This window comes from Oryzias latipes, chromosome 24 (assembly GCF_053564925.1).
Source record: "Oryzias latipes strain Hd-rR chromosome 24, Olatipes_Hd-rR_3.1".
NCBI classification, from domain to species: Eukaryota; Metazoa; Chordata; class Actinopteri; order Beloniformes; family Adrianichthyidae; genus Oryzias; species Oryzias latipes.
The window spans coordinates 11711368-11723561 of record NC_136260.1 but is presented as its reverse complement, the minus strand read 5'-3'; positions in this window follow the sequence as shown (position 1 = coordinate 11723561).

The following is a 12194-nucleotide window of genomic DNA, read 5'->3' as shown; positions in this document are numbered from 1 at the left end:
ATTCGGGTTGTACTGGAATTACTTTTCGTATGTCAGTGCAAAAGCTGTGCATATGACAATAAACTCTGATTTGGTTTTAACTTGGTTTTGATTTGATCACCATCTATGGCCTTAAATACCATAAATACAGAAGATCAACATTTTGCCGTTTTGTTGTTCACCCAATTGATATCAGAGCAGTAATTCACAAAAACAAGATTTCTATTTCTGTAACATATACTTTCACACTGGGCAGTTTGGTTCACACCAGGGTTACTTTCTTCTTCCACCTTGCTTGGTTACTTTTTGCTCTCTGGAATTCTGGTGTGGGCTAAACAAGATAAATGTTTACAAAGTTTACTGATGGTTAGTCAGAAGCCCCAGAGATAAGATGGTGAGTCCCCCCCATGACTCGTTTAGTGGTTGTATTAAAGTGAGAGTTGTTTACACGCTGGATAAAGGGTGTGAGAGCGGGTAAACAGTGAGCTCTCAGCAACATGGAGGGGAAGGGGGGTGGGGTTACTCCATGCCAACGCTTCCACCCACAACTCAGAGGTGAATTTCTAATGAACTACTGCTGCTCTGCAGAAACTATGTCCTAGAAAATGAGACAGATTTTTTTAATTTGGGCTAAAAACAACAATCATAATTAAAAGACCACTGGGGATGCTGATCAAAAGATGATCAGAGTGGGACTATAAGGGTTTGGAGGACACATTTCAGTGGTGGAAGGGTGGTGATTGTTAGTATTTGAATTAATTTTTCATAATCAGAGCAGCACGTTTTTGTAATTGCCCGGTCTGACGTACATGTCCTGCATGAAGCTGACTGTGACTTGACAAACATGGCTGCTCATTAATAATTATATTGCAAAATCCAAGTCCAGATGTAGTCTTCTTGGTTCCATGTGAGATGAGCAACATTATCAGAGCTGGTTTTAGGACGTGTGTTTGGAATATTTGTGTGCACGTAAACAAAGCTAGAGTGAAGGTAGCCGGACTAATGAACTGCAGTGAAGCAAAAGAGCAAGTGTTGTCTCAAGTAGGCTAAAAAAGAGGCCCACAGTATGAACCCAAAAAAGCTGGAATTGTGAAAACAATGGAAAATGTTTTGTCTGAAAGTGTGGTGAAGAACACGTGCAGATTTTTTCCTTTTCTGGCTTTATTTATTATTTTAGAGCTCATTCTGGGCAACATCCCCCAGAAACAAGCAGTTGAGTAGCAGTAATATTTACAGGCAGTTTGTGGGGCTTAGAATAAAGCAACCAAATACAATGAAACCAAACCACTTAAACCAAGTCCTGCAGAGTCTTTAAGGAATTTTTAGCAAATTTTGGGGGAAATTAACAATCTGTATGCTGTCAAGTTGCAGCTAGAAATGATCTGTCTGCACATAGACGTGATATTTTTGTTTTTTGGAAAAGAAACTGATTTGGAAAAATTCATAATTCAGAGACCCATGCAGAACATTAACAGAAGTTTCCTCATCCTGAATTATCCACGGACAAGGCAGCATGGGAATGTCCTCTTTTCCTCCTTTGGAGCTGCAGACTCCGTCTGGCACCGAAACAATTGTGTCTTTAATTATTCTGAAGGGAATCTGTCTCCCAAATAAATGATAATAGTAAGTCTTCATGAAAAATACATTTTGCGAGGAGAGATGGACAAGAAGACGTGCTACTGTACATTCTTCTGGACTGTAGAGAAGCATTTTCTTTGTTTTAAAATGCCATAAAAAAAGATTACAGACTCACTCATTTACCCTTCAGTGAAAGGACACCACAAGGATCTATGTGATAAATCAAAAATCAAAAAGTGATGACTAAGATTATTGGGTTAAGACAAATCAAGCATCATCGTAGACAAGAACTTAACAGGATTTTAGAAAAAAACTGTGGACCTGCAGAGAGCTTTTAGTGGATTCAGTAAATCAGATTAAAGATCAGATTTTTTGGATAACCAACTGTGATCAACCAGCTTCAACAATCTTTAGGGTCCAGGATGCTTTTGCAGCATTTTGAAATAAATAAGCGGATTCAGTTAAGAAAATAAGAGTCTTCAAATGTAAACATTTTCACTATATTCAATTTGTTGCCACTGTAAATCAATCTTTTAAATAGATTTTGATTCATTGTGGCAACAGTTGTTTGATGTAACCTTTGTGCTATCCTAAGCACTTTAACGTTGGGAGTTGGGTCATCTAGACCCACTAGACAGTGCTCTGAACCTTTTTTCTTCAATGATTTGTGATCCTTACTGGTGTCCATGGATTACATGAAATCTTTCCATCTTCATCCACCTTTGTCATGGTAGGAAGAACACGTCAAAGTAGAGGTGGGGTCATCTAAGATAGCACAAGGTTTAAAGTAAAAACAACTATTTTTTGTGACATTCATGCATCGTGACAAAAGTATAACAAACTATATGCACCACTCCTGAATTAACTTTTTTGTACTTTTTCTTTCAAGTATGATGCTAAAAAAATGTAGAGGAAAAAGGTTTTAATGGGCAAACCTGGTTGATTCATTTCTGCGTCATAAATAGTCCAGTGTTCGTGTTGACAGTGAGTGGGTTTAATCACCGCTTAAGGAAAGCCAATTGATTTCAAATAGAGTGGACAAGCCTGAACTGCAGTCTCAGGATCTGGACATCAGTTCATGCCTCTTGTTCTCTTAGATTACTTTACTGTGAACTTGGTAAATAAACAGAATAACCTTACTTGCACATTGTTTTCTTTTTCTCCTGAAACATCTTTTCTTCCAAATGTTTGGTCCTCCACAGAGCAGAGCTTTAACTCTGCAGGTGTGACTGTGGTTTTCAGGTCTCCTTAAGTGTAAAGAACTTCTGGAGCCTTTCATGGACCAGATCTAACTCACTTTTTCTCACTCTTGTCCTGTCTTTTGTGCAAACTTGCTGTAGTCTTCATTTCTGTAGAGATTAAAGAATAGGAAGGAACTTTTGCAGAACAGGGCTTTGAAGTGAGAGCAGCGTTTTCTGGGAGCGTGCACGAGCTCGGCTTCAACAGTGTCGTCTCACCAGCAAAGAGCAACGCAGGGAGGAAAAGAGCATTCTCCCCCCTGTGTCAGACAAGCTCTGATCCCTCTCCCTCTCTGACTGATTTCATTCCTAATTAGACTTTACAGCAAAGGTGGTAGGTTGAAGGAATCAATAATGGAGGACATCAAACACCAGAAATAATAAAACAATATTTAAAAAATGTGCAACAAATTTGCAAAAGACGGACTAAACAAAACATATATTTGCCCTTTTTGCATAAGTTGCACACAAAAGGCAATGGGGGGTGTTTGGTTTTTAGGCATACAGTATATGAGGCCCTGATGGTATATTTGTGTGCATGAAGAGAAGGGGAGCAGGATGAGAGATGAAGGCAGTCAGCCGGGCTGAGAGCCTCAGTGTGGGGGAGGGCGCTGCAGCTGCAGCCGCAGCCTTGCTGTGACTCAGCACTAAAATCTACTTCTGCCTCCCCCCTCCTCCAAATATCAGCCCTTAGTCATTGTACCGAGCACATTATTAGATCTCTTCTTCATCAGGTTTGTCACGACAACATCTCACATGATGTAAAAATGTATCACGTAGGCTGAATGTTTTTGAGTTGACAGATTGGCTGTTCTCGTGTATTTTGTTAAAATTCATATCAATGCGCCTGCTTTTAAATGTTTTTCTCGTCTCCTCCCATCATGCAGTCCATGGGAAACTGTGTTGGACTGCAATTGTGCACCAGCACTCCGTCCTGGTCGATTTCCCATAATGCTTTTCTTGGGTATTTTGTTTTTGTTTTCATTGTACTAGAACCTGTCATGTGGTCACACCAGATCTATACTGAACTGTGCTCTGATCCACAACAGCCTCCTGGAGTTAGAAGAGTTTGCTGAATCACTGGTGATTTGAAAGCAACACGATCTGGTATCTGATTAAAAAAAATCCCTTTACAATCTGCAAGTCAACAAAAATCTCTATAGCTACATTCACACTGCCCTTGGCGTTCAAGTGGCCACTTCCAATGAAAAGGCTATGTAATTGAGTGTAAACATGTTTTAGGCTTCTGCGTTCAAAACTCTCACGTTCATGCATAGCTACATTACATTTTTAGGGATTGTTTTGGGCTCTACATACAAAATGCGTGGTCAATGAATGCGCTTTGAAATTGAAACCAGCTTAAACTTCAACCACTCAGGGACTTGGATTTGTTAGTGACGTCTGGATGGCATCCCTTTTAATTCACGGATGTGCCATCAATTTGAAAACAGTCCATGAAGGTAGAAATGAATGATTGCAGTTTGTGAGTTACATGACCCCAGGTCTTTCACAAGAGAGCTGTGAAAAAAGCCAGGAGCAAGATTTGTGGGATTTGCACAAGTCTCCTCTGACTGTAGGTACATGTGCTAGTATCAGCTAGCGACAGTCCAGTGTGAACATCGACTGTATGCTAAAAGCGTGTTCAAGAACCGGCATTCAGCGTGTTCTTGAACACGCCAGACATGACTGGTGTGTCTGCGTCTTGATGATTGGTGTTACAGTAATCAACATTATGATTATTTCAGTTATTCCAAACATAAAGAAAGAGATAAGGAAGTGCGGCAAAAAAATTCTAACCTTTGTACTCTGATCTGTTTCTTTGTCTTTAAAAAGACTTTGATCTGTGAGAAAGAGGACATTAACTGCAGTGAGAGTAGCTTTCAGTCTCATTAGGCGCATAGAATGACATTCTACCTCATAATTGATGTATTGATAGATTAAAAGTAAGGGTCGACATTGATGAGTGTGGGACTGAATGTCTTGCCTCTCAGTGAGGTTGGTTGTCAGAGGAAGAATCAATCCCCATCGATCCGCAGCTCTCCTCCTCTCTGTTGTATTTTCTGTCTTCTCACCTCAGCTGGCTTTGGAATTCTTTTCCTTTCCTCTGTCATGTTTTTTTTTATTGCTGCTTCGGTTCAGTTTCTCTTTATTCTGATTATTCAAGTTCTCCCTGCTGGCATTGAGAGAAGTATGTGGAGCACAGCTCAAGTGTCTGAGTAGTACGATGTGGCAAATGAAACCCTGCAAACAGCAGAGTACAGTAAGGAAGGCAGAAAAGACAGGGCGGCAAAACACTTGGATGAAGCAGAAAAACAGAGAAAAATGAAGCATAAGGTTATGTAAGTTGTCAAATAGAACCAAGATGCAAAAAAACACCAAATGTATGAGGTAAAATGCATTTTAGAACAGTGTTATACCAGAACATGAAAACAGAGGGGAAGCAGACACGGAGAGCGTGCACTGGCCCAGACTCTTAACATCCCTCCTGGCGTCTCACAGGAAGTGGTACATCACAGCCAACTGAACGCAGAACGCGCCTCCACTGACTCTCCCATGTGCGTCTCCACAAAACCGTGCATGCGTTTGATGTGTGTTTGCATGTTTTGAACAGCTGACACGGTTGTGCTGCAAAACGGGGGCAAAAACGCTCACTATACAGAAACGGGTAAAGCTTTGTGTGGGAAAACTAAAAGTCAGATTTCTGTGGATGTTTGTGTTATTTTTATATTTTTATGAGGTTCTAAGAAACCGAAAAGGACACACTTCTGGCACTAAAGATTTTATCACAGTTTAAAAAAATGTTAACAGAAGGAACAAGAGTTTAAAAGAGGACAAACTGATATGACACAAAGAAAAAGAAATGACACAGAAAGAACACCTAAAAATAGTCATTCTTGTTTACTTGTTTGTTTGTAATTTAATTTACACTTGATTATCTTGCAAGAAATGAAAGGAATCTGGAACACTTCACCTGCACTGTTCAGTACCCATGTATTTATCTCTGAGTCACACTGGTCGAATTTTTGGCAAAACACATCCTGGATTGATTTTAAGTCAGTGAATTGAATTGTTCTAAATGAACCAGTATCGACTATGAATCGTACCATTGACCACAAATTATGAAATGAATCAAATAGTTTTAAAATAAATCTATACACCCCTAAGAGCACAATCAGATCTGTGGCTGTAAAATAGGAAAACGGCTAAATGAAAAATAGGAAAACGGCTAACAGATTTGAGGCTGACGAAGGACAAAGGAAATAAGAAGAAGACCAACAAGATCGCTTTAAAAACTGCAGGAGTCCGATCTACAGAGATTTTGTGAGAATGAACAAAATTGATAACAAGGAGAAAGCAAAAATGAATGTAACACTGAAATAAGACAAACTCTATAGACCAAAGGATCAAAGCCACGCAAACACTGTCAATCTAAATAGGAGTAAAAGAAACAGCTGTAACAGAAACACAACACTTAGTACAGAGGGGCAGTCAAACTCTGATCAGAATACCACAAGCTCAGTGTGGTCATCAGTGTGTTCATGTGTGAAAGGGACTGTGATTTTAGTCACAAGTGACTTGGGCCAGAAATTAAGTTAGAAAAAGCTTTTTTGCACAAAGACAAACATTTTTAGAGATTTACTCTGATCAACTTTTAATATATTGTAAAAGTGGACTGATTTTGCCATTAGGAAAAATCAAACTAAGGACATAGTTTTGTGGGCGGGACTGTTGGTGGATCAACCCCACCCCTTCATTTTGGGGTGTGTCTTTAAACAGCAAAGATTGGCAAAAGTATATCTTTACAGTTAAATCTATCCATAAGAATGTTTTTTATTTTTATTTTCAAACAAACTTAACTTTGTTTGAACCTCCTCCCAACACTTCTATCACCTTTTCTTGCCGTTTTTGCCTCTTTGCCCTTTCTTCTCTCTTCACAATACAATTACCAGCACAGAACTCCTCTTCATCCTAAAACGCAGCCTCAGGGACTTGGCTCCTCAACACTCCTTTACCCAAACTCCCTTCTCACTTTAATCTCAAACTCCTGCCCCATCTTTCTCTTCTTCTCCCATCCTCATCGACTCCCCCTGTCATCATCCTCCCACGTATGCGTCAGGCTATTCCCAGAAAGTGTTTGAGGTCAGCATGGGGATGAGTCCACCAATCGTCTCCTCTGATGCTGACACGGTTCATGCATGTTGGCATTTATCACGTTCCAAAGGTTAATTTGCATTGTTTATGCACGCATGTGTTTTTGTGTGAGGGGGGAAGCCAGACCAAACATGGGCAAAGGTGACACATAGAGGATACCCTGTTTCCATAGCAACAGGCTAGTAAAAGACAATGGGAGGGAGTTTTCAGACAACTGAGGGGAAACCTTTTTTTATGACCACACGATGTAGTTCAGGCACACATACATAGAAACCTATAGGGCTTCCTTCTTTAAAATGATTGTTTGTATAAACAAAATAATCATAATGTGAACAACTAGTGAAAAACCGCACACCACGGTAATAAAAAACAAAGTAACAAAAGGACCAGCATCAAAGGGGGAAATTATAGCACAGAGGCACAGGGGTGGTAGTTCTCGGACAAATGGAGCCCACTCTTGTCCATCTTGCATGATTCAGACGCTAATAGTGAGTCACTTGTGACAAACGGTGCTGACAGAGAAAACATGATGAAAACAGTGTCTGTATAGGAATACAAAATAAATTAGCCTGAAGAAATTCATGTGAATGGGAAAAAAGCTTTTTCTGAACAAAAAAACTAAAAACTTTGTTCTAGACAAGACAGCAGAATTATTGAATTTTATCTCCCAACTTTTCTTATCAAAGACCCACTCCATTGAAAATCATGCTTTTCTTTTATGTGTTTTTAAAATTTTCTTTAAGCATTTTCCAATGATGATGGGCTCCACGGTGGCGCAGTGGTTAGCGCTCTTGCCTCACAGCAAGAAGGCCCCCGGTTCAAGTCCCGGCTGGGGGACATGAAAAACTACATCAATAGGGGACCTTTCTGTGTGGCGTTTGCATGTTCTCCCCGTGCATGCGTGGGTTTTCTCCGGGGTCTCTAGCTTCCTCCCACTGTCCAAAAACATGCTTCATAGGTTGATTGGCAACTCTAAATTGTCCGTGAGTGTGAGAGTGAATGGACGTGTGATTGAGGATATTCTGCCCTGTGACAGACTGGCGACCAGTCCAGGGTATCCCCTGCCTACGCCCAAGTGGCCAGGATAGGCTCCAGCAATCCCGTGACCCCGAAAGGGAATAAACGATTAAGAAGATGAATGATGAAAAAAGGATGAAGAGTTAAAGACCACTGGTGTAACAGATGGCATGAAAAATGTTCAAGACGTTTGGTTTTAGTACTGAAGGAGCACAGTAGATCAGCAAATACAAGGAGGCCGAGGCAAAACTTCACACACAAGATGAAAGGTAGAAAAAACATAAAAGTGATGTTTTTCACTACATTTAAACTGCAGGCTGACATTTTAAATTAAACATCCGAAAAGCCTTAAAAAAGTGAACCCAGCATTAACAACTAGATTCTGGAGTGTTAGATTGAACTTTAGTAACTTGTTCTGATGATGTTTAGACGCCAAAATTGAGCTGCTGTTACATAATTGAAAGTCTAACAACTTTAGCTTCTGGAAAAACAGAAGTAACAAAAGACAGGTGCCGTTCACTTTGTAACCACCAGGTGTCTTTATACAAAGCCAAATCAGCATCCATTTACTTCACTAAAATGATATGAATTAACTAACAGCCTTTCTTTAAAATCCTAAAAACTGTATTTTAATGTTACTTTTTGTAGGTAATTTTAGCTTCTGATTATATAAATTCAGTATAATGAAAACGACCTTCTAACTATGCAAATCTCACACCCTGACAACTGATTTACAGTCAAATTTGTAAGTGTTTGGGTGGAGTCCCTGTTTGGCAGATGGTGTTGTAGCTAATAAAGAAAAGTGAAGTTCTTGGCCGGCTGTGTTGTGTCTGCAGACTGCAAAGCTCTTGGACAACTCCATCCAAGGTTGCCAAATATGTTCCGGAAAGTGGGGCGCCAGGTTCTGTATCAGAAACATCGTCCTGGCTGGAGGAAAAAAAAGAAGATGAGGGCACGAGAAAGCAGAGCTAGGCAATAACGGATAGATGACACCTCAGTTAGAGTGAGAGAAAGAGGTCCATCGTTGTGAAGCGAATGCGGGAAGAATAAAAAAGTCTCCACTGCAGTGAAGCAGGCCCAGACGAGGCTGACTCTCCTCCACTGCTCATTGATTTAGTGGTGCAACTGCTGCAGCAGCATAACAAAACTCTGGCCAAGAAAAAAAATCCCCCTCAGCTTTGGGCTCTGCGGTAACAACTCGACTCAGGGAAAACACCGGCTTTATCTGTCTGCACCCTTTCTCTCCTGCTACTCCCTAAAAGATTATTTAAATACTATTTATTTATACCAAAAACTAGTTGTTTACCTGAAATTTTCAGATAAATACCATGACCCAAAATTTGCCTGTGCCCAGGCTGTTTTGGAGTAAACACACTTCCTTGAACTCATCTTCATCATCCTCTGGCTGTTGTAGAAAAAAAAACCTCACTTACTTTTATATGAGATGCACCCTGCAGCAACTCTTAACTCTTTAAGATAACATCAAGAACATATAAATATTTAGAGATGCTTCAGCTGAGCTAATTGTTTTTTTGTCGCTATCTAGGTCTTTTCAGGCAACAAAAAAGCTGCAGCTGACTCTGTCTTTGGTGTACCTGTACATATAGTGACAATTATAAGTGATAAACAAATTCACGGTAAATAATGACTTTAACTTCCTGGTTTGTTTTTTAAAAAAAAATTGTTTGTAATTTTAATATTTTGAAAGTTACAGGAAATATCTCCTATCTTCTTGTAGATTTTCTACCTTTTAATTAGATTTATAAAACCCCAAAATAAGCTGCTGATGAAGTCTGACATTATATGAGCGTATTTGTTTTGTTTTTTTGCCTCATGAGGACTTCCTCCTGTGTTTACCTCAACCTTGTTGGGATCAAAGACAAAATGTACACACACAATGTGTCTCAAATCTCTATTGATAATCAGATGATTAAGTCAGTAATAAAATGGAGGCTTAAGTGTTGTTTTTGTGCATTATAAGGACTTTCAGGATCTTTCAGGATCAAAGACAAACTGTGTACATGCAGTGTGTGACAATTCTCTGTTGACATCCATAGATTTCTGATGGCAAAAAGAGCCCTGAAGTTGGATTTGGGTTCTTGTTTTTATTGTTTAATGGGGACTTCCTCTTGTGTTCACCTCAATGTCGTTGGGACCAAAGAAAAACTGTCTGTGCATTGTGTCACAAATATCTGTTGGCAACCGGAGAAATACAACAGCAAAATATTGAGCCAAAATAGGTCCACCATATTGACAGAAGTTAACTCCTCCCAACTGTTATAGAGTTTATAGAATAATAGAGCTTTGTTGAGTTCTCCCATAGCTTCGCCTGCTAATCAGAGTACTAGACTCATACTAATCCAACAATTTTTGTTCTATCAATCTTCACCGAGTATCACTGACCATCTACCACAACCATTAGAGTTTATGAACAAAAAAAAGTTTCATGTCTAATCCTAAAAACAAATCTTAGGTGTCTCACCACAACCAGTTTGTACAAGAATATACGAAATGCTAAAGTAAAGGTAACTAAAGCCCAAGAATGCAAAGGTACTATTAGGAAAACAGACAACAAAGCTGAGCTATATTTGTGATGTTTAACATTAAACTGGATTTGAATAATCATAATAAAAGCTTGTGGGAAAAAAACAAAGATTTTAAAAGGTGTAAACAAAATCTCTTGTACTGTTTTCTCCACACAGTGGTGTAGTCATTAATATTCTGCAGCTGTAATCTATCCTGTGAGGTATACATCATTTTGGCTGTCTTCCCCAAGAATCGCAGGAACTGCTTTATGTGAGATGAGGCCCAAACCTCTTTTTACCACACAGCATTATTGGCCTTGCTGTGAAATCTGAATCGATATTCCTGTAATAAAAGCTCCATGCTTGCAGCAAATTGGAGTTTTAGATCTAAAGAGCTAAAGATCGACAGTGCTTTTGAGGCAGGACTAATAAATAATGAATGGCTGGGAAAGAAAAAACACGTGAAAACATATAACCTACCTTTAGAGGAAACAAAACAATGATAAACACACACAAAACGCTATGCTGTCATGTTCTGTACACTCTTAATAATGGATGGTAAGGCAGCATCTGGACTGTGTCTCAACTGTCTTCAATATAGTTTTGCTGAGCACCGCTGTTCACTTTTGCTTACAGTTAGTGTCTCTTTTGCACAGAACCGATGGTTTTTCACATTAAAAAGGCATTTACAAAAAAGTATAACCTGTAAATGTTTACCGTCTAAATGTGTCTCCATGTCATTTTTTTCCAGTGGGATACAGATCACACGATGCATGTGTACATTTCAGTCCATGACTGGGCAAGAGGGAAAGAGCCTGAATGCATCAGGACATCATGTCGGGGCATATTTTGGCTCCCTTGTAAACAGCATGGCTGCAACAATGTTAGGGGTGTGTGGATCCCAAAGGGTGTTTTGGGGAAGTGAAAGGTTAGAAGTGTGCTGAGTAAGCAGTGCAGGGAGACTGCAGTGCTGCTGGAACAAAGTGATTGGAGCTCAGACTGGAAGTTGGCAGAGAGAGATGCTTTTTTTTTTTATATCTTAGCCCACTGCGCATCTATTTTTGCTCAATCAAATTCTTCTATCTATCCAATAAGCATTTTTGTTCCAAACAAAATGCCTTGGAAAAACACACATACTGCATGACCACACTAGCCTGAGCCCACGCCCTGTCAGACACACTGCGTCACAGCCGACAATCAGAGCCTGCAGCCTTGTTTACTCCCTCTAACCTGTGAGCCGCTGTTTGTGCTAGAAAAGCCCTCATCTTCTCCTCCCACCCACTCCTCCAACCTCTCCTCGCATCCTCTGAGTCACCCTCTGCTGCTCCCCCTTCGTCCTCCCTTTCGCTTTCACATGTTTGCCATGACTTCTCTCCATCCTTCATCCCTGTGTTCCCGCCATGACTGGCTGTGCGGCGTTCCTCAGCCGTAGAACTCTGCTCGCCATTGCCCCCCCCTCCCTGCGTCTTTTTCATCAACGCTGCTGTGACTGTTTGGACCATCCTGTCTGCAACGTTGCACCCCCATCCCCCCTCCCTGCACGTGTGATTATATAACTGTCTCTGTGGACTTTGACGACCATCTAATCTAATTTTAAGTGAAACTTTAATGAGACGTTACACTTAATATTGAGTACATTTTACTACGATGATTTTTAAAAATCTTCATAAATGTACTAATCGGTTTCAGACTGAGGCATTTACAT